General features: G+C 45.7%; 1 protein-coding gene across 2 annotated transcripts in view; it reads right to left on the bottom strand.

Moving 5' to 3' along the window:
* Positions 1-20,408, bottom strand: part of HSD17B7 (hydroxysteroid 17-beta dehydrogenase 7) — a 179,633-nt gene that overhangs the window by 123,245 nt on the left and 35,980 nt on the right. The gene's annotated exons all lie outside the window — the stretch shown is intronic.

Consider the following 20,408-nt stretch of genomic DNA (forward strand, 5'->3'; position numbering starts at 1 on the left):
AATCCACATAGCTTCTGGCACAGGCATCCAAGATTAGGGCATCTAACGGTTGGTGCTGTTGGTGGCTTGAAAGGAAAGGTCCAAACACTTCAATTGACAACACACAGTGATGTATAATACATCCTTTTTAGAGAGGTAACCATCTCAAAATACCAGTTATTGTCCTTCTCCCTTACGCCATTCCTTTTCCAATGTAAAAGGACAGAAGGCTTTGTTATGGAAAAAAACATGGCCCTATAGATCATACCCCAGCTTTCCATCAAACTCCTATCCATGTACACAAACATAACACACAAACACATGCACCAGCACAACATCCAATCCCCTTTCCACTGTAATAAGCATTGCCATATCAAATCACGAACACATACTTCCAGTCATCTCACTCGGGCCTATCATTGCAAGGTCTGCCATCAAACATGCATCAAACACATCAGTCTGAAATTAGTTTCACTTTTCATCACTGAAACATGCCCAACACCCATCTCCTCATCCATCTTTAACAAACTAATCATAAATGCCTGAGAATTTCTCCATCAGGAGCTCTCATCTCCCACAAAGCAGTCATCTGGCCATACAGACATCAACCTAAAAACCACATGGCTTTAATATAAGCCACTATCATCACAGGTGATTTTCACCCCACATATATGAACTGTGCACCAACTTCTTCCAGGAGGACTTCAATTTACGGGGAGGTTCTTCAGGCAAGTCTTGACCTCACATCACACAAAACTGAACAGACACAAAGTAAGAAAAACTGTAGGTCTATGAATATCCACAGTCCCTGCACTATTTTATCTCACACCATACTTCTTGACTGACAAGACCACTGTGAACTTTCATCCCAAACCTGCACACAAAAGCCAACCTACATCTATGAAAACAAGCTCTAGATCCCTTGACATATTTTGCATTCCCCCAATGAACACTGACCTTATTACTGGAATCCTTCAAATCTGTCACAAGACACAAACACCCATCTAAACATGAGCAATAAACAATACTTCAACAATGAACTTTGAAGCAACTCGCGTGTAGCATAGTCAAACCCAAACCCTCAACTCTTCTATATATTCAGAAACTGACTAACAATAAAAGATGGACACGATCATTCTATTAACCTCTTCAGCGCTGCGCGGATTCCCGCGCAGTGCTGAAAGATCTGAGCGCGGGCGGGGCCATGACGGAACGGTTCCGTCATAAGCACAGCCCAACCGGCGTGCATGACGGAACCGTTCCGTCATCGGCATCGAAGAGGTTAATGCACAGGTACCAAGCAAACCTCTCTTCAAGTCTCTTAGAAGGAGAAACAATTGTTTTAGAGATTTTGTGTTTGGCATCCCATTTGCTGTCTGAGAAAGGAGATGTGGATAACCACAAAAACTCTTTCCTTATTGTTGGCTCCGTCCTTCAGTACGTTTACAAACAACCTAAGCAGCTACCCCATTAACACATCCCTCAGAGGCAGACAAATAGATCACTTTCACATCTTTAACTCTCTAATATTATTCCAAATCATGTCTTTACTTCTGGCAGCCACCATTTATGAAGATGACATAATCCCTCACTCTGTCATTAAGTCATTTGCCCGAAGACCCTCAAATCCATCCTCCGCATCATCAACTTTGCTTCCCAAATGGCACTTTCAGACCCTCCATCACTTCTGGGCAAAGTTATTCCTCCTTAAGAAACCTTGACTAGACTGTTCAGACAGCCCAAATACTCACTTCATGGGCCACTACTGCAAGAACCTAAAATAATGAAATGAAGAAACGGTGAGACACCCCTCCCCACACATGCCCCAGAGGATCTGGATCCCAAGGGCAGGTCCATAGTCAGAAGTAAGGGGTTTTGGAGCATTTGTCCAATAACAACAACATAATAGGTAGATACAGGAAGTGTATTCACTACTGGCCTATCCCACTCCGCCTTGACCCATTCACAGCACAACTCACCAGTGACTAGTGCTGCCCAGTGATTTACTGCCAGGATGGGAGCCAGGGGGTCTTCATCGGGCCAGGCAGGGCTGAGGGGACAGGCGGTGCTCTGCAGTGATGTTGCAGCGTGCATAACCTACCTTGCTTCGACCCGTAGGCCGATCCGTTGCTGCTGCAGGTTCTGAGACCTTTGGAAGGCAGGACTTTTAAACACCTCTTTTCATACGGCCGTGTGGGAACACAAAAGGGTTCTGGCCCTGATCAGCAAGGCTAGGCCAAGTTCAGTACTTAGAAAACAACACAGTTGGCAATGCTGATGATTACTAACTCAATCTTTTCACACAATCACACGTGACACTCATAGTGACTGTAAAAAATCAATTGTTTTTCTCTCTCAATACTCTTTTTAAATGTAATTTTTTCTTTTGTTCATATTCTTCGAAGAACAATTTCAACATAAATTCACATGAACAACATAACAATAATATCACCAATGTATAACAGACAGATCAAACGATCACATAAATGACATGGCAATACATCTCACATGTAGCAAAAAAATCAAATGATTGAACAAGCTCTAGTTCCACAAAACAAGAAAAAGGAAGGAAAAAAGAGAGAAGTTCAGACTTGGGAAAGAAGGGTTGAAGGTGTGTTTTTAGATCTTTTCATCAACAACATCACCCCACTTAGGGCACTTGCTAAACTGTGTGTAACTCCGGTAAACTTAGATTAATAAAAAAATCATGAATCTTACACAATGGTTAACCTGGTAATTCATTTTAGTATACATTTGTTTGGACAAGAAAAGGTATTTCATACGGCCAGCATGGACATTCAAGGAAACTGGTGTGTGCAGGAATAGAGAGAGGACAGGTGATGGTGCTGTTGAATTGCTCAGCAAGCACACACACCATGCAACGCTCTAATCATGCCCAATAGACTGTTGCCCCGCCAGTCAACACCTATGGGCCTGGGAATGCTTACATTCATGTGGCTGCAGCCTGCATGTAACGGAGTGGGGGAAATGGCCTTGCATACATATATAAACGTAGCTTGCTGAAGGCAGCAGCAAAGTGTTATAGGCCCTGCCTTTTCTGAGGCAATTGCAAAGTTGAGGGTCAGTGCGTCACTGCCAAGAGGCACACCCGGAGAACAGGGTCTCAAGTTCTGAGCACCAGCGTACAAGCGCATTGTGGCTCAGAAAGGGGCATCTTCCGCACCACTGCAGCTAACTGCACAAGGGCGCCGGTTCCTCCTTATCTCTGCAAGAGGTTCAGAGAAGTAAAAACGCAAGCAGCAGAGACAGCAGCTTGTCTCTATCAGAGTCGTAGAATACTTGGCCTCACCTTCTGATCTCAGAAGCCCCGTCATGATCAGACTCTTTAACATCAACAGCCCAATCAACACAGTGACACTTAATTGAGACTCTCAGCAAGCGCCGCCCGTTGCGTTCGGTCCACTAGTCTGAGCAGCGCCGGCGAATACACTCCGACTGCATTCATGACTGCACCACTGACTCTCCCTCATCAGCCACGCAGGTCTTAATGATCTTATGTGGGCAGCGCGGTGTGAGCTCAGCTCAGAATCACCTGCGGGATCCCGGCTGTGCAAATTGAATCTGCGCGCGGCCTGGGCCTTGGCTGTTGATTAGCCAAATTAAGTTACGAGACTCAGTCTCGATGTCACGTCAGTGACTTTAGCCACAGAGTGACTGAAACAGATTGTAGCCAGCCCTGACTGGACTGAGTGAGTTGCCTGAACCAACCCCCAAGTCGCAAAGCCTGCCGCATCAATTCAATGTCAGCTAAAAGCAAATTACCAGTCAGTGGTACTCCAGCAGCGCTCCGGCTGGAAAGCCGAGTCTGCACTATCATGCGTGACAATGCATTTCAGTGCGGTGATGCAGTTCACCACACTGAAATGCGTTAGTCGAATGCCTGATGTGTGGTAATTGGCAGGGCTGCCTTAGCCGTCTGACTCCTTAGCGTTCTTTTTTGCATACAGGTCTCGCTAGACTTCCAAATTTGGGTAACACAGCGGTATTTACATGCGGAGTGGATATGGATGAATGGGCAGATCCCCAATTGAGTTGAGCGGTGTTTACCTGGGGTGGGGGGGATTGGGGAGCAGGCTGATTTACAGTGTTTTTAGGTCTCGCCTACGCAGCGGGCATGCGCTGAATAGGAGGAGACCTCTTGGAATCGATTAGCTTTTTAGGCCAAAAAAGTGCACGCATTGCATTGCTTTCAATGTCAACGCGTGCACGTTTGGCGATTCCCTTGCGGGAGCGAGCTTTGAAACCATCTGTTCGTAATTAACTTTCAAACAGACGGTGCCCTTGCTCACTCCCGCAAGGGAAACACTGTGTGTGCTCTCTGCCGCACTCCCCCCACCCCTCCCTTTTTTGTCTTTTTTCTCATTCTAAATCCATTTTTCCCTTCTCTGACCACTTCCTTCGATTTCACCTCCCATCTCTCTTTATCCTCGAGTTTCTGACCTATCAATTCCTAAAATGGACAAATAGATGCGGATGAACTGCAAAGGTGCCTGACTCAGTCCGGCATTGCTGGCGCCTACAAACGTGAGTGCAAGTGTATTCTGCGTGCCCTTTGTTCATGTTCATTAATTTATTTTAGTTTTTCCACGTGGAATTAGTAGTGTACCTCCGATATTGCTTTATCAGATGAACGCAGCGTTGTTTTTTCCTCCTTAAACGTTTGTGATTGGGACTTTTAGTTTAACCCTAGAGTCTTATTTGTGAAGAGGGACTGGTTTTTCCTGTTGCTCAAGTACATTAGTGAATGGGCGTGAATTTGCACTGTACTTCGAGGCTTGTCGGCAAATGGCTTACAACCCCTGGGCGAGGCAGCCCATTAGACATGACTGATAAAACCCTGCAAGAACTGTTTTGGCGTGGGCGTAGCGTCAGGTTACTTTGTGTGTCTTGCTCTTAGCATCTCGCAGCGAACTGCTGTGAAGTTGTTGCTTGAGAGAAAACTGCACAGTATTGGCAAAAAGATAGTGACTTCACCCTAAATCACATGACATTAAAAGGGATTCGGTGAGAGGAAAGGATTCTGTGGCTTATGATAAAGTGGACATAATGAGATCTAATTAACATAAAGTAATGACTGATCCCTGATCACTGTGCTAGCCTTACGTTTACTAGCAGTGCCAGTTATCAAAACCAGCAGCAACAGCGATGCATGAAGTGCAAGACATTTTCAGGGCTCCATACTGTTATAACCAATACTTTTCCTGCTCATGGTGTTGGCATGTGTGCAGAACCATACTGTTGTTGACAGAATATGGATGGGCGTAAATGTTGTGTCCGTAATATCATATACAAATATATTGCCTTGTTGGAGTTAAATAATTGAAAATCTACACCCAGTGGAACAACACCTTTGTATACGATATTTAGGAACATATTTATATCACATTGAATTTTTGTACACTTGATTCTGACACACAAACTTGGCATTCGCCTACCAAAAGGTAAAACAAACAGCTGCCCCAAGACATCTGTAGGTTGTTGTGTTGCCATAAAAAAGAAGTAGTCTACTGCCTAAAGTCTGTAGCATTGAAAATATGGAACAGTACTTTGTGCCTGCAGTCTGCTGGAATTCAGATTACAACAAGCATTGGCATAGCCAATAGGTCTCGCCTTTGGGACCTTATAAGTGTTTAGTTATCCAGCACAATATCCTTGGTGCAACAACATCAAGTGTTGCATGGCTAAACACTTATAAGGTCCCAAAGGCGAGACCTATTGGCTATGCCAATGCTTGTTTGTTGTTAGTTGCTGCAACATGTTTTATGGAAGGACATGGGATGGATGGAAGGGGGAGTGGCAGGGGGGTTGGAAGCATGCGGAATTGATGTATGATGGCTGAAGCAATAAGACTGTTGTCTTGAAATGTACGGGGCTCACTTCCTTTGTTAAGTGATACCAGACACACACTACCCGTAGACGGTTGAGGGTTAGCATTGCCTTAATGCAGGAGACGCACCTCATGTATGCGGAAGACCAAAAGCATGGTACAAAAAGGCGAGGGTAAATTTACTCTGCTACATATTCGTCCAATGCTGGGGGTTGTGCATTTCGGTGGCACCAGGGTCCCCTTTCAGTTGAAAGGACAAACGGCTGATGTGGAAGGTCGCTATATATTGCTACATGGTACCCTGGATGGTTGTGAGTTATGTCTGTTGAATGTATATGCATCGAATGTGGACGATGGTGAATTTTTCGATACATTGGAGGATGCCCTTCTGCCTTATGTGGGTTCCCCCGGTTATTTGGGCGGGGATTTTAATTGCAGGTTTGATGGCCTCCTGGACAGGCACCCGCCAAAACAGGGTACGAGGCCTCGCATGGTGGCGGGATTGCAGGAGGTTATGCACCAACTACAGTTTGCAGACGTGAGGCGGGTGCTTCACTCCTCTACACAGGATTATTTCTGCTACTATCCAACCCATGGGACTCATAGTAGGCTGGATAGATTACTTGTTGCAGGTGACGGTGTTCTGGATATCGGGAAAGTATCGCAGGTGTGGTTCCTGTCTGATCATGCACCCCTTCTTTTGGAGTGTGGGGACGGCGCCCCGCCATCCCTTTGTTGAGACTCATGCCCGAGTCCTTGGGGGGATCCTGAATATTACATAGATATGCAAGAGATGCTGGAGGGGTTTCTGTGACCAACTGGGGGTGCGGTCAATGCACGGGGGACAGAATGGGACACACTGAAGGTGGTGATCAGAGGAGCGTGCATGGGAAAGACTTATGGCATCAGAAAAAAAGTTGGAGTACGAGCTAGGTGAGAAGGAATCATTACTTGCCGCATTGCAGATGCGAGTGCAGGGATGGGAGGGGGAAGATGCAGCACTGACTGCTGCACATAGGGCTGTGGTGACGATTTGGGATAGGCTCGACTGCCATGTTTGCAAGGACTATTGCCAACAACTACACTGGGAAGGGGATAGGTCGGGGCGCATGCTTGCCTGGTTGCTCAAGAGTGAGCGGCCTCCCCCTACGATATTAACTCTTAGGGCCCCTGATGGTGTGATGGTAGTGGGACAGTTGGCCTTGGTATGACATTGCACCTGGCCAGTATATATGCTGCCACAGCACGAGAGTTGGATTCACCGGCGGCCGACTTCCCAGTAAAGGTACAACCGCCGCTTTAATGACGGCACAAGCAGAGGGACAGGGTGAGGATACAACGCTGAATGACCTGCAGGAGACGCTTCACGAGATGGCTGGGGAAAAAGCCAAGGACCAGATGGGCTCCAAGTTGAGTACTACCAGGTGCATGCTGCTATTTTGCTCCCGAAATTGTTGGAAACCCTCTTTGAAGTCCATGACAAGTGCAAGTTACTGCTGCATATGAGAGAAGCAATCATACCCATGCTTCCTAAGCCGGGGAATGACCCTGTGGATCCGGGGTCATCCAGACCCCCGTTTATGCTTGGAGTAATTCTGGACCTGGGCTCCTTAAAAGACATCTTCAGATTGAATATAACACTGAAGGCAGATAGGGCGATTGTTGTGGATAGGAAATGGGAAGCATGGGTCAGGGAGGTGGACACCCCACGGACGGGCAGTGAATGGTGCATGCACAAGTGAGCGAGATAGCAAGCAATGCCCGATTTAAGTTAGTGTAATTTTACCTTTTCCATCGAACCCTTGTGACCCCAGCCCGACTTCACAGGGCATACCCCGCATGATCACTGAGTTGCATTAGGTGCGGGATGACATCCGAAGACTTTTGCCATGTGGCCTGGCATTGTGCAAGCTAGCACCGTACTGGGGTGAGATAAGAGGTGAGGTGTGCAGGGTAACATGGGTGGCGGTGGAAGTTTCGGTCGGTCATTGCGTGTTGGGTTTGTTACGCACCCCCAAGAAGGGACGAAAAATGCGTTTTAAATTTGTCCAACTTGGTCTACTATTGGCACGCAGCCGCATAGCTATCCACTGGGATATTGCCGTTCCCCCATCGCTCCGTAGGTGGAAGGCAGACCTGAGAGAATGGGCGGTAGCTGAGAAAAGTGTTTGCGGATGAACATGCGGAGAGAGATATTGAGATGTCGTTGAGCATCCTGGATGTAATTGATGAAAATAGTGGACAACGGGATGAGGGGGAGGGGTGGGATGAGGGCGGCAAGAAAGACAACACGGATGCGACTAGTGAAAGTGTGCGGGAGAGTGGAACGGAAAAATAAAAGTCACTTGATAGGACACAGGCTGTGGGTTGGGATGGTATTGTCTGAGGGCCCTCCTGACCGCCTTGTAAGGATGGGAATGGGTGCAGATAGTATCCACCCATTTTTGTCTTATGTACGCCACTATGCATGGCACGGCAAATCCAGAAAAGAGGGGGAGATCTGTGAACTCGTCATTCCTCTGTGACAACGAAGATATGTACAGCTCTATTCTGTTTGGGACGTGTTTAACCCCACCCACCTCCTAAGATACTGTCTTTCTTCTCATGTTAATATGCAGCAACACTGCTATGTTGTATTTTTTCTATGAAAAACTGAATAAACATTTTTTTGTTTTTAAACAGGGGTTTTGTGTGCATAGTGCATACAAAAGCCTGTAGGTTCCAAAACCTCAGTGGGCTAATTTCCTTTCTGGCAATATCTTTTTGTAATCTGCTGGTGAGAGGCTCCAGATCTGTTTCTCTGGATAGACCTTCTCTCTTTCCAAAACTAACCTAAGAATTACTTCATTCTACACTACCCTGCACAATTCAATATGCTTATTTACCATCTCAATCTCGACCCAAACAGAAGTCTATCTACTATTTTTCATGGTATAAAACACCCTCCATAACAAATTTAGCACAGCAGTTTATCGTAGATAAGAAGCGGACACCTCTATAGAGGCTTGCGCTGGGGTATATGGCAGGGAATGTGTTGGTAGAGATGCTGTATTAAATAAGGCATCTTGTGGGGGCTAAAACTGTAACATATTTTACGACACTAAAGAAATATATAGCTGCAGGTTCCAATACCACTACTGCCAGCAACATAAGGGGTTTACTCTTTAGTAGTCCCTAGGACAGAGCTGGGAATTTGCAAAGTGGATCTTCCTAGCAACCAAACGTTGGGGAGTAATCACAGTGTCGCAGGAAATGAAAAGCTGGACACAAGGGAGGATCAGCCGTGTTAGTGCAGGGAAAAGGTCTCTTTAGCTGATCATGGCAGGCAATGTATCTATTTATAAATGCAATGCACAGATTCATCTCTGTGCAGTAAGAATTGGGACAGGTGCAGTAACAATACTGAAAAGGGCTCTAGGGGTGGCACTTTGTAGTAGTTGTAAAACTGAACAGGACCCCCTGCTTAATGGATTATGATTCCTGGGGCAGGGTGGGGAAAGAAGAACTGGCAGCCTTCACAGAACGGCTGAATTTATTTGACTCCAACCTTAAAATGATGGCTAACATTAGACAGGCATTTGCAATGCAATAGGGCTTGCATTTACGCAAGTTTGAGCTATTGGCATTGTTAATAACAATGAGTTTTATTTAGGTTTGAAACATAAATAAAAGCCATGGTCATTTACAATGCTAATAGCTTAAACTCTCGAAAATGCGAGACCTATTGTAATGCAAATGCTTGTTCAAATGGTGACGAGGGTGGGACGCTGTGCAGGGGACAGTAAGACGTCTTTACCCCTGTGACTTGAGTTCTTGCCAGTTTGTGTACTCCAGACACAGCTGCGCTTTTCGTGAAAGTAAGAGTCCAGCTACCTACTCACAGTGTGACAGCTCACGAGGTGTGGCGCTAGATCACCTAGCCATAGGTTTGGCCATCCGCTCAGTAATTCATTCCAGGCAGCGTCAAATATTGACTTGTGAACACCTTAGGTGGCAGCGCAAGCAGCTTTCAAACACCCGTTCTTTAACTCTAATCTGGCAGAGTGATATTAACGTTTGGCCAGTTTTTGGAGCAGCACTACCCTCTGTTTGACATCTCGTGGCCTGAGAGCGTTTTAGATTATTAGACTTTCCAAACCTTGTATCAGCGACTTAGCAGGCATTTATATTGCTGCAAAGTTATAAGCTGTTGGACAGTGTGAATCTTCAGTGTGAATTTCTGTTTTTGATCCTGCAAAAAAAAAAACGAAGCTGAAGTGTATGGTGCCGCAGTGAAACCGCAGAAGCGTGCCATTGTGAAATTGTGTTTAGCGAACACAGCTAGAAGGAAGCGTGCCTCAGTGAAAACTCTTTGGGGGTACGCATTTTCAAGTGGGGTGCTGAGGAGATTCAGAAGTTGGAATACTGTCAACCCACAGCAGAAGCGAACGTCGAGTATCCCAACCGACACGTCCTGCATAGGAGATTTTTGAGCTCTGGCTCGGAGACCACGCAATACTGCAGAAGCTATTGAAGCACGGTTGGGCCCCAAGTAAATTCAGTGGCATTTTGAAAGAAAATAAGTCCAAATAAACTTACCTTGTTTATGTATACAGTGCAGCAGCAGCAGACTCGGAAGAAACGCAGCGGCTCTTGTATTTAGACAGTGTTGCTCTTCATGAAATCATCAGCAGCAAACTCAGAGGAAAAGGGGCGGCTCTATCTACAACAAGCATTTGCAATGCAATAGGTCTCGCATTTACGGGGGTTTAAGCTATTGCCATTGCAAATGACAATGTCATTTCTTTATGTTTTAAAAACAAATACCAAAATAAAAGGCGTAGCCATTTACAATGCCAATAGCTCAAACTTGCGTAACTGCGAGACATATTGCATTGCAAATGCTTGTTCTATATTGTCTTGCCAGGGTCTGGACATTGACAAAAAAAACCCTACCTTCCTAGACCCAGCGCATACTTTTTTAGGTTCAACACGTACCTTTTTTTAATGCAAAACCACCTTTTCAAGGCCCAATTTTAGCAACTTTTCTGTACTTACTCGGTGCTCTCATCTGCCCCCTTAAACTGTTCAAAGTGATTGGCAAGGTAAGGGGCAGCCCCTGCCTGAGCGCGGCTGTGTTTTATCCTCTGATAAAAGGAGATGTGGTAAGTGTGCCCGTAATCCGGGCTCTAGTTTCAAAGGGGAATCCACCAGCCAAGCGGCGTCATCGTTCCAAACCCGGACAGGCGAGAGGGAGGCGCGCAAGAGAGAGTGAGAGAGGCATAGTGTGCGAGGAGCGAAAGTACAAAATGTAGGGCCAGGGAGAAAGAGGTGAAGTTTGAGGGATGAAAAATACGGGTCGGGGTAGGTGGGTAAGAGGGGTGAGAAAGTGTAGAGTGAAATGAGAAGGGGTAGATGTGGTAGTGGGGAAGAAAGGAGATTGAAGTGGCGGAAGGAGAAGAGGGTTAGGGAGGCGGTAATAGTGAAAGTGAAAATAGCACATGGGGAGAGACGGGTGTGGGGGTTAGGGAAATAGGGAAAGTTGAGGAAATCAAAGAGGTTACAGAGGGAAGTAGACATGAGGGTGGTGGAAAGGAGATAGTGAGGAAGGGAAAGAGGGAAAACGGACAGGGATTGGAGAGGGGGAAATCAGAGGGAGGAGAGAAATAAGGAAAGAAAAGTGGAAACATGGGAAGAGGGTTGGGGGCGAAATTAGAAAGAGGGAAGGTGAGAGATGGGAGAAAGATACAAAGGAAGAGAAAATGTTATAAAGGCGAGGAGACGGAAAAGAGCAAAATGAGAGAATTTAAATGAAAGCCGTAAGAAAAATGGAAATGAATGGAGTGAGAGGTTCGATCGTAGGGAGGAATGGAGAAAGTGAAAGGACAGGGATGGAAATGAAACTAGAGAAGATCAATGGTGCCCTTAGAGTACGGAGACAAAAACAAACAAGAAGCGCAAGCAAAAAGAAGACAGAGCGAGTGAGTGGCCGGGACGTGTGGGCGATGAGAGAGGCGCGCGCGTGCTTGGGAGAGCAGTCTGCTCATTTTCAAGCACTGCACTTGTGCTTGTGGCGCGCCCCTGCTTGCTCCCGCAAAGTGGATGCCACCACAAGCACGAGTGTGTGCTTGACAATGAGCAGAGCGACGGCTAAAGGCCCTCCTATGCAGCGCATGCGCGCTGCGTAGGCGAGACCTAAAAAGGATGAAGCTTAGAGTCTAGGGAGGAGGAATAGACACCAAACCTGTCACATGACCCACGCCTCAATTTTTCCTTCAGATCAACAGACTGTCGTAGCAGCTCTATTTGATTGGCTGCGGAGCTCGTTGTCTGGTACCGGGATCTAAGGGAACACTCCCGGGGAAGCATCATGTCCGTGCATGTATGTTCAAAAGAAAGCCTCCGCAAAAGGTGAATTTTAAAGTGAAAGCGGCGTGGATAAAGAAAGCCGAATGGCCATGCTATGTGATAAAGTGGGAGTGTTAAGTATCAATGGGGTGACCCGATAGACCACTGGACTCAGGTAAATAGTAGTACACAAAAAGATAGTCACAGTGGAAATTATTTGCGGTGTATCAACAGATAATACATGATCAGATAACAAAAGACCCTATGACAACACCAAACAAGCATTTACAATGCAATAGGTCTCGCATTTACGCGAGTTTGAGCTATTCACCTTGCAAATAACAATGCCTTTTATTTGTGTTTTCGTTTCTCAAACATAAATAAAAGGCATCGTCATTTACAATGCCAATAGCTTAAACTTGCGTAAATGCGAGACCTATTGCATTGCAAATGCTTGTTGTTCCTTTCACTGTAGCAGTGACCTGGTTTGTTTTTAAAAAAATAAGACCTTTGGCGTCACGCTGTTTGTTCATTTGCATCTCACTGATGCTGGGAACAAAGAGATTGCAATCTTTACTGCTGACCTTAAAGCACTTAATTATCTTGTCCTGGTTTCGTGTCTCAGCTGGCGCAAACAAGCTGACACTTCACACTGTACCAGACTTTCTGTCTCTCTTTTTCACATCCTATTCCCAATTGAAGGACAATGCGAAGTGGCTGCTTGGGTGTTGTATGGACGCGAGTAGAAAACACTAGTGTTATGGTGTACATAGGTGCAGCGCTTTATGCAGTTTTACAGTTGTTCCCTGTCTCTTTATAAATTTATAACAAATGGCACGCCATGTCCTGACTTTGTAACGATAGCAGGGTGATTTAATGTCTGAATTAAGTCCTGTAAATATACAATCACACTTGATGTCATAAGCAAGCGTGAAACTTGCTTCAGTTTTATAATTGCATGTTCACTCACTATCAATGGTATGCTATGTATTGAGTGCGTAAGGATGGTTGGGTGAGTTCTTGTTAGTATTGAGTGTTGTAAATATACCATCCCACTTGATGTCAGCAACGAGCGTGAAATTCGCTTTAGTTTTATAATTGCACGTTCACTCACTCTGAATGGTATGCTATGTACCGAGTGTGTATGGATAGCAGGGCGAGTTAATGTTTGTATTGAGTCTTGTAAATATACCGTCCCACTTGATGTCAGCAGCAAGTGTGAAACTTGCTTCAGTTTTCTAATTGCACGTTCACTCACTATCAATGGTATGCTATGTACCGACTGTGTAAGCATAGCAGTGTGAGTTGATGTCCTTATTAAGTGTGCTAAATATACCTTAACATCTATAGTAAGCAGCGAGCGTGAAACTCGCTTCAGTTTTATAATTGCATGTTCACTCACTATCAATGGTATGCTATGTATCTAGTGCGTAAGGATAGCAGTGTGAGTTGATGTCTTTATTAAGTGCGCTAAATATACCTTAACATCTAATGTAAGCAGCGAGCGTGAAACTCGCTTCAGTTTTTAATTGCACGTTCACTCACTCTCAACGGTATGCTATGTACTGAGTGCGTAAGGATAGCAGGGTGAGTGCTTGTTAGAATTGAGTCCTGTAAATATACCATCCTACTTGATGTGAGCAGTGAGCGTGAAACTCGCTTCAGTTTCAAATTGCACAGGCATATGCATAACACGAAAGATTATTATTTTAAGCTATGCGTGTACTATACTAAATATGGGTTAGCCCTTTAAGCAGTTTTTTGCATCCTCACAAAACAAAGCATTATTTGTTAAAGCTTTGCTTATGTTATACTGAATATGGGCTCAGCGCTTTCAGTTGTAATCTAGTTTTGACCTCTGGTTTTAGGAATTCTCTGTCATGTACCGACTGCGTAGGGTTTGCAGAGCTAATGTTAGAAATATGTGCCGTAATATACCATCGCACTTGATATCAGCAGCGAGCGTGAAACTCGCTTTCGTTTTGTAATTGCACGTTCACTCATTATCAATGGTATGCTATGTACGGAGTGCGTAAGGATAGTCGGGTGAGTTCTTGTTAGTATTGAGTCTTGTTAATGTACCATCCCACTTGATGTCAGCAGCGAGTGTGAAACTCGCGTTAGTTTTATAATTGCACGTTCACTCACTCTGAAAGGTATGCTATGTACCGAGTGCGTAAGGATAGTAGGGTGAGTTCTCGTTAGTATTGAGTCTTGTAAATATACCGTCCCACTTGATGTCAGCAGCGAGCGTGAAACTCGCTTTAGTTTTATAATTGCATGTTTACTCACTATCAATAGTATGCTATGTATTGAGTGCGTAAGGATAGTAGGGTGAGTTCTTGTTAGTATTGAGTCTTGTAAATGTACCATCCCAGTTGATGTGAGCAGCGAGCGTGAACCTTGCTTTAGTTTTATAATTGCACGTTCACTCATTATGAATTATATGATATGTACGGAATGCGTAAGGATAATAGGGTGAGTTCTTGTTAGTATTGAGTCTTGTAAATATAACATCCCACCTGATGTCAGCAGCGAGCGTGAAACTCGCTTTAGTTTTAAAATTGCACGTTCACTCATTATCAATGGTATGCTATGTACGGAGTGCGTAAGGATAGTAGGGTGAGTTCTTGTTAGTATTGAGTCTTGTAAATGTACCATCCCACTTGATGTCAGCAGCGAGCGTGAAACTCGCTTCAGTTTCAAATTGCACAGGCATATGCATAACACAAAACATTCTTATTGTAAGCTATGCGTGTACTATGCTAAATATGGGTTTAGCCCTTTAGGCTGTTTTTCGCATCTGTTGAAAGGGCCATGGAGGCACCGAGGGAGGGAGAACTGAGGGCTGCAGGGACAGCGAGACTATGCGACTTTAACACGACGGACACAACTGTGTCAGAGAGCAAAGCAGGGAGGCACTGAGGAAACAGATCTGGACGGGTGGGGGTAGAGAAACTGACGACAAAGGTCGCCAGACAGTAGGTGAAAGTATGGAGACATAGGATGGCGGGCCTTTCAGACGGCACAAGAAAGGATAAGAGGGGCAAGTATCCGAATGGCCCTGTTCTAGATTCCTTTACCAAATATTGTACAACAAATAGCTACGAATGTGACTTACGGGTTAGTTAAAACTAGAAACACAGAGTACAGGAAACTGAAAGAAAGGCAGGTAGTCCAGAAAGCAAATCATACCAAGGCAAGCATACTTTACAGGGTGTGGTATCCAGTGCCACGAGCTAATGGAAAACGTGAAACTGCAATACCCAGGCCAGAGGTGATGGGTAGAAAGAAAGACAGCAATTGCAGAATCAAACACAAGCAGGCGATTTTGGTGGCAGGAAGGGGGAGGGTTAGACTCTGCAAATTAAAATTAAAGCACAGATACAACAAGCATTTACAATGCAATGGTCTCGGCATTTTTGTTTATGTTTTTGTTTTTAAAACATTTAACCCCTTCAGCGCTGCGCGGATTCCCCCGCGGTGCTGAAGGGTTCGAGCGCGGGCGGGGCCATGACGGAACGGTTCCGTCATGAGCACAGCTCAACCGATGCTCATGACGGAATCATGGAAGGGGTTAAAGAAACGGCATTGTTATTTACAATGTCAATAGCTGAATCTCTCTCAAATGCGAGACCTATTGCATTTGCACCCACACACAGAGCCACACACACAAAGCCACCCACACACACACACACAGAGCCACCCACACTGGAGCGGGAGACTACCGATTTCGGGATTTCAGCAGCCAGGGCTTGGTATTGTGTAATGTGCTAATTCTTCCAGCAATAGTCAGTGGCGATGCAGGGGCTCTGGAAGGGGCCCATCATGCTCAAACATTGTCAAACAAGAGAATTGTTAAAAACTTGTCTGTGACTAATCAGGGTATATCTGGATGAGGACGCCCAGGCAAGTGCATAGAAGGCCGAGCCTTTGTCACATGATCATTCATGGTACGTTTGGGCCCATCAGGGCTCAGCTATCTTGGGCCAATTGTAAAGACTGTGCTGCAGGTGGTGGATGCCACTTCCAGGGAATAATCTGGAGTAAGGGGAACTTCTCAGAGGTGCGAAAGAGGTGCCGAATCCCAAACACAAACACTTATTCCAGGGCTGCTTGATTTAAACCTCCACCTTACAGTTGTGTGACCTTTTATGTATTCGGATTAGGGGCCTTCCTTAATGCACACCGACTACTTTGAAAAATAGGCTCCATTTTTGCGATACGGCTCATCTACTAATGAGTAGCATCACAACATGCACATTTGTATGAGATCACAAGACCTACTGTCTCATTACCGTTCAGGAGGCCGATGGTGTTTTGCACCAGCCTTTTCTCTTCAAGGACCTGTACCAAGCTGGGCACCTGCTTGCATACTCACTCCAGTTTCCAAAGCAAATGTTTGTGCTTGAAGGTTTTTCAAAACGTATGCTTTTAAACGGAACTCGGAATTCGAAACCAAGCTTTGGCTCGGATTCTTCTACACAAACCCTCCATATATTTTTTTTTGGTGTGATTTGCGTATCCATCTCGATTTGGTATATAAAAAAAACTCCACAGAGTCATTTTGTTGGCAAGCATCTGTATGAAGCACGTGGGATTTTGATTTTGTGAACGTCTCCACGCATGTACGCGCATACGAAGTGATGCGGCTGCTCTGTCATCACCCTTATTTTCAGCTTTTTTGTTTTACCTTTGGTCATGCTGTACAGCATCTTGCCGATGCTCTAAAACACCCGTAAAAGCCATTGCCAAAGTCACTAGTGAATGGGACAAATGACGAGGCCTATTGGATGAGCCAATGCTTGTCTGTTCTATCTGGGCTCTTTTAATCCACTGCTCCTGGTGCTTGCAGTTGCATACTGAGAATGAAAGCCCCCTCGGCTCAGACTGAGCTCAGTCCAGGATGCAGGTGTATAAAGGCAGTCTAGCCCTGTTGTGACTGTCATTTCCATATGACTCGGGTGACGCCTGTTTGAATTCATCAAAATGCAAATGGTCTACACCCAGCTCCTGCATGTCGCGCGGCGGAGGCATCCAAGTGAACTGGTTTTACAAGTTAAAGCTATTTTTAAAAATGCTCGTTCGACAGCACATTTCATGCTTCAATATCCTTTTCTGAAGGAGTTTCCCAAGCTCCGGCAGCCGGAGATCCCCTTCAGAGCAGTGTTTGTTGCTGATTGAATGTTTTTTTCAGCTTTGAGAGGACTGGATGCTCACTGTGAATGCCAAGCAGCTAGCTGATTTTAGGGAAAAAGAAACACCGCGGGAGGTTGGGTCTACGTGATTTCCTTCCCTCCCCTCGCTCACTGAAATGTGCAGTTCTTGTTTGTTCGATCGGTGCTAGCATGGAAGGCACTTCAGTGTTAGAGGCGGGTTGGAGGGAGACGGGGCGCGTGAGTGGAGGTGGAAGGAGGGGCAGGGATTTGCAGCGCCGGGCAGTGTGGGGTGCAGCATGAGTTGGCACCATATCTTGCAGGGGCAGGATCCGCTTGCACACGAGGTGCCATGGAGAGCAGGCAGGCCGCGGTTTCTCTTACCTTGATGTGGAAGCGCACTAGCGCCAGGCGGATGCAGTGCGCCATGCAGACCGGCGGCAGGAACCAGACCTTGGGCGGCGGCGTTTTGGGATTCGGGGGCGCGTTTTTCTTTCTCAAACACGCCCAGAGAAAGAATCGAAAAAAACACGCCCCCGAATCGCAAAAGGATGGGGCTTGTTTGGAGAGACAAGCCTCTTCTCCAATGGCTGACCAGCATTTCAGAGGCCAGCCAATGGAGAAGAGGAGAGAAGAGGGGCGGGTTAAAGCCCCACTACTCCAAGTCATTAAATCTCGCGAGCGAGACTGTGCAAGCGCAGCCTTCGCTAGCCGAGACCTAAAAAAGGAGTCACGGTCCGCTTTCACTTTCGTCCGTTGTTAAAGCTTTGTTGTCTTTATGGGGCCATGTGTTGGAAACACATGGCCCCATAAAGATAAGAAAGCTTTCAGGCGGGGGAGCGGACCCTTTGAAGTAGTATGATGCCGAGGCTGTGGCCAGTGGGCTGAAGCGCTTCTCCAAACGGATTGCATGGCGGCATGATGCAATTGATTGTGCATGTGCTCGCCATGCTGTGGAAATATGGATTTTTCTGGTCAGTTATGTCCCCTATCTTGGACCCCAACGGTTCCATGTGCATGTCACAAGTACATGTATGTTCCCTCCAGTTCCAGTTATGAAGACGCAAATACATGTGCGTCCACCGTCAACATGTCCTTTGACAGATCCGCCATGAATAGGCCGGATATTCCATTCCTAAATATGAAAGGCCACCGGCTTTATATGGTTCACTTATGCCACTTTACAGTCCAGGCAAGTAGGCCCTGATTCTGTCATCAAAACTCCTCTTGCCTTCTGCCTCTGAAAGCTCCAGTCCGAGCCTGCATCTGTGACCATGAACTTTGTCTCATTCTCTGCGCGGCTCACGAAGCCTGACATCAGCCTACTCTCTGCCAAGAACTGTATTTCACCTTCGAATTATCTGCTTCCCCCTCAGCCGATGCATTCCTGCCTAGTAGTTTAAGTAAACATTCTTCCAGTTACCAAGCAAAAAGGCCCAACTTCTCTGTCCTCATGCAAGTAATTCATAGCCCTGTTACCATGGAATATTCCTACCCCCTCGCATTCAGTGTAGACACTTAGACGCTTGTACACGCACAGTCAGTATAGAATAGATTCTGTCCGAGAGTCCTTCTTTTGTGGATAACATAGTTCTTTAAACATAGGATGTTAGATATGATTTGGGATTAGGTTGACTTGACCCCCCAGACTTCTCGTCTCCACATATAGAGCTAAATGTCAAGTCCCCGTCACCCCCTAGTTACACGTCAATTACACGTCATACTGCTGCGCGCGCATCTATGCCAAGTATTATCTTATAGATCCACCTATGTATGACATCATAACCAATCATGTTCCTTTTTACTCATTATTACACCCATTTTCGGTTACGCAGACCAAACGTCAATGTCCTTATCAATTGTTACACCTACTGTATTCACTTCATTATAATGTATGTACTATAAAAGTTACCTCTTGTCAATAAAGTATGTACTTCACTTCCTGAACCCCCGTGGTGATGGAACTTGAAGCATCCGATTATAATCGATTATTGGAATAAAGCCCATTCCGAAACTCTAATATCACGGATTCTGCCTCTCATTTTACTGAGCTATTTTATAATGTTTCTGTATCAAATTCAGTCCCGGTAAAGGAATTTTTATTTACCACATGATGGCGCCCGAATAGGGACACTTTCTCATCTCACGCGCCGGCGGTGAGTTGCAGGCCCGGTCTCCTGCCACAGCTGGACGGACAATAACGCGTACCAGCAGGATTTCCTGTATCTCCCTCCGGTCAAGCGGGGGCGACTGAGACTGCGATCAACACCCAGACGAGGCGGTGAGAAGTGCGAAGTATCCCGACCAGAGCCTAGCTGAGAGAGCAAGATCCGAGGTATACAGAGACCCACCAGTCCGAAGTCAAGCCCAGTGTCCGACGAGTCGAGTCGAGTCCAGTCCGGTTCAAGTTCAAGTTACTGAGGCCTTCCGTTTCCGAAGCTACCCGGTGAGTACCATTGCTGGGGAGGCATTTCTGACGTGCACATAGGTTGTGCCGGTCAAGACGGGTTTGGGTACACAAATCCGGTCTGCACTGTTTTAGCAGTGTATCTGTACTGTTTAGCAGTATATCAAGTGTTCCGAAGTATCTAGTAAGTGTCAAGAATTAAGCATGGTGATTTAGTTATGCAGACGATCATCATTGTTGTTTCAGTTAAAGGTTTAATGTTTAATGTTTAAAGTGTTTAAGTATGTTCTGTATATCGTGGTATGAATGACTGTTCATTATCGTGTTTATTGTATTAAGTCTGTTCAAATTCAAGTATCAGGTCAAAATCAAGTATAAGGTCAGTTCTCAATATGCCGCTCTTTTCGAAATTAAGACAGATCACTACCAGAAAGGGGGTTCTCGAAGAAGCCGTCCCTATTCCTCCTAGGGACACTCCAGGGCACTTTATGTATCACAAACATGGCTTAGACGCTATATTATTTCTTGATTTATGGGTAGACTACACCAAGGGATTACCAGAAAGTCAGAGGTGGCCCACAGCGGGGACCTGGGATGCAGAGTGCATCATGAAAGTCGAGGAGGAGTTATGGAAAAGGAAAGTCAGACAGTCACAGAAAGACGCCGTTGAGTTATGGCGTAAAGAATCTCA

Source organism: Triturus cristatus, chromosome 4_2 (genome assembly GCF_964204655.1).
Source record: "Triturus cristatus chromosome 4_2, aTriCri1.1, whole genome shotgun sequence".
Taxonomy (NCBI): Eukaryota; Metazoa; Chordata; class Amphibia; order Caudata; family Salamandridae; genus Triturus; species Triturus cristatus.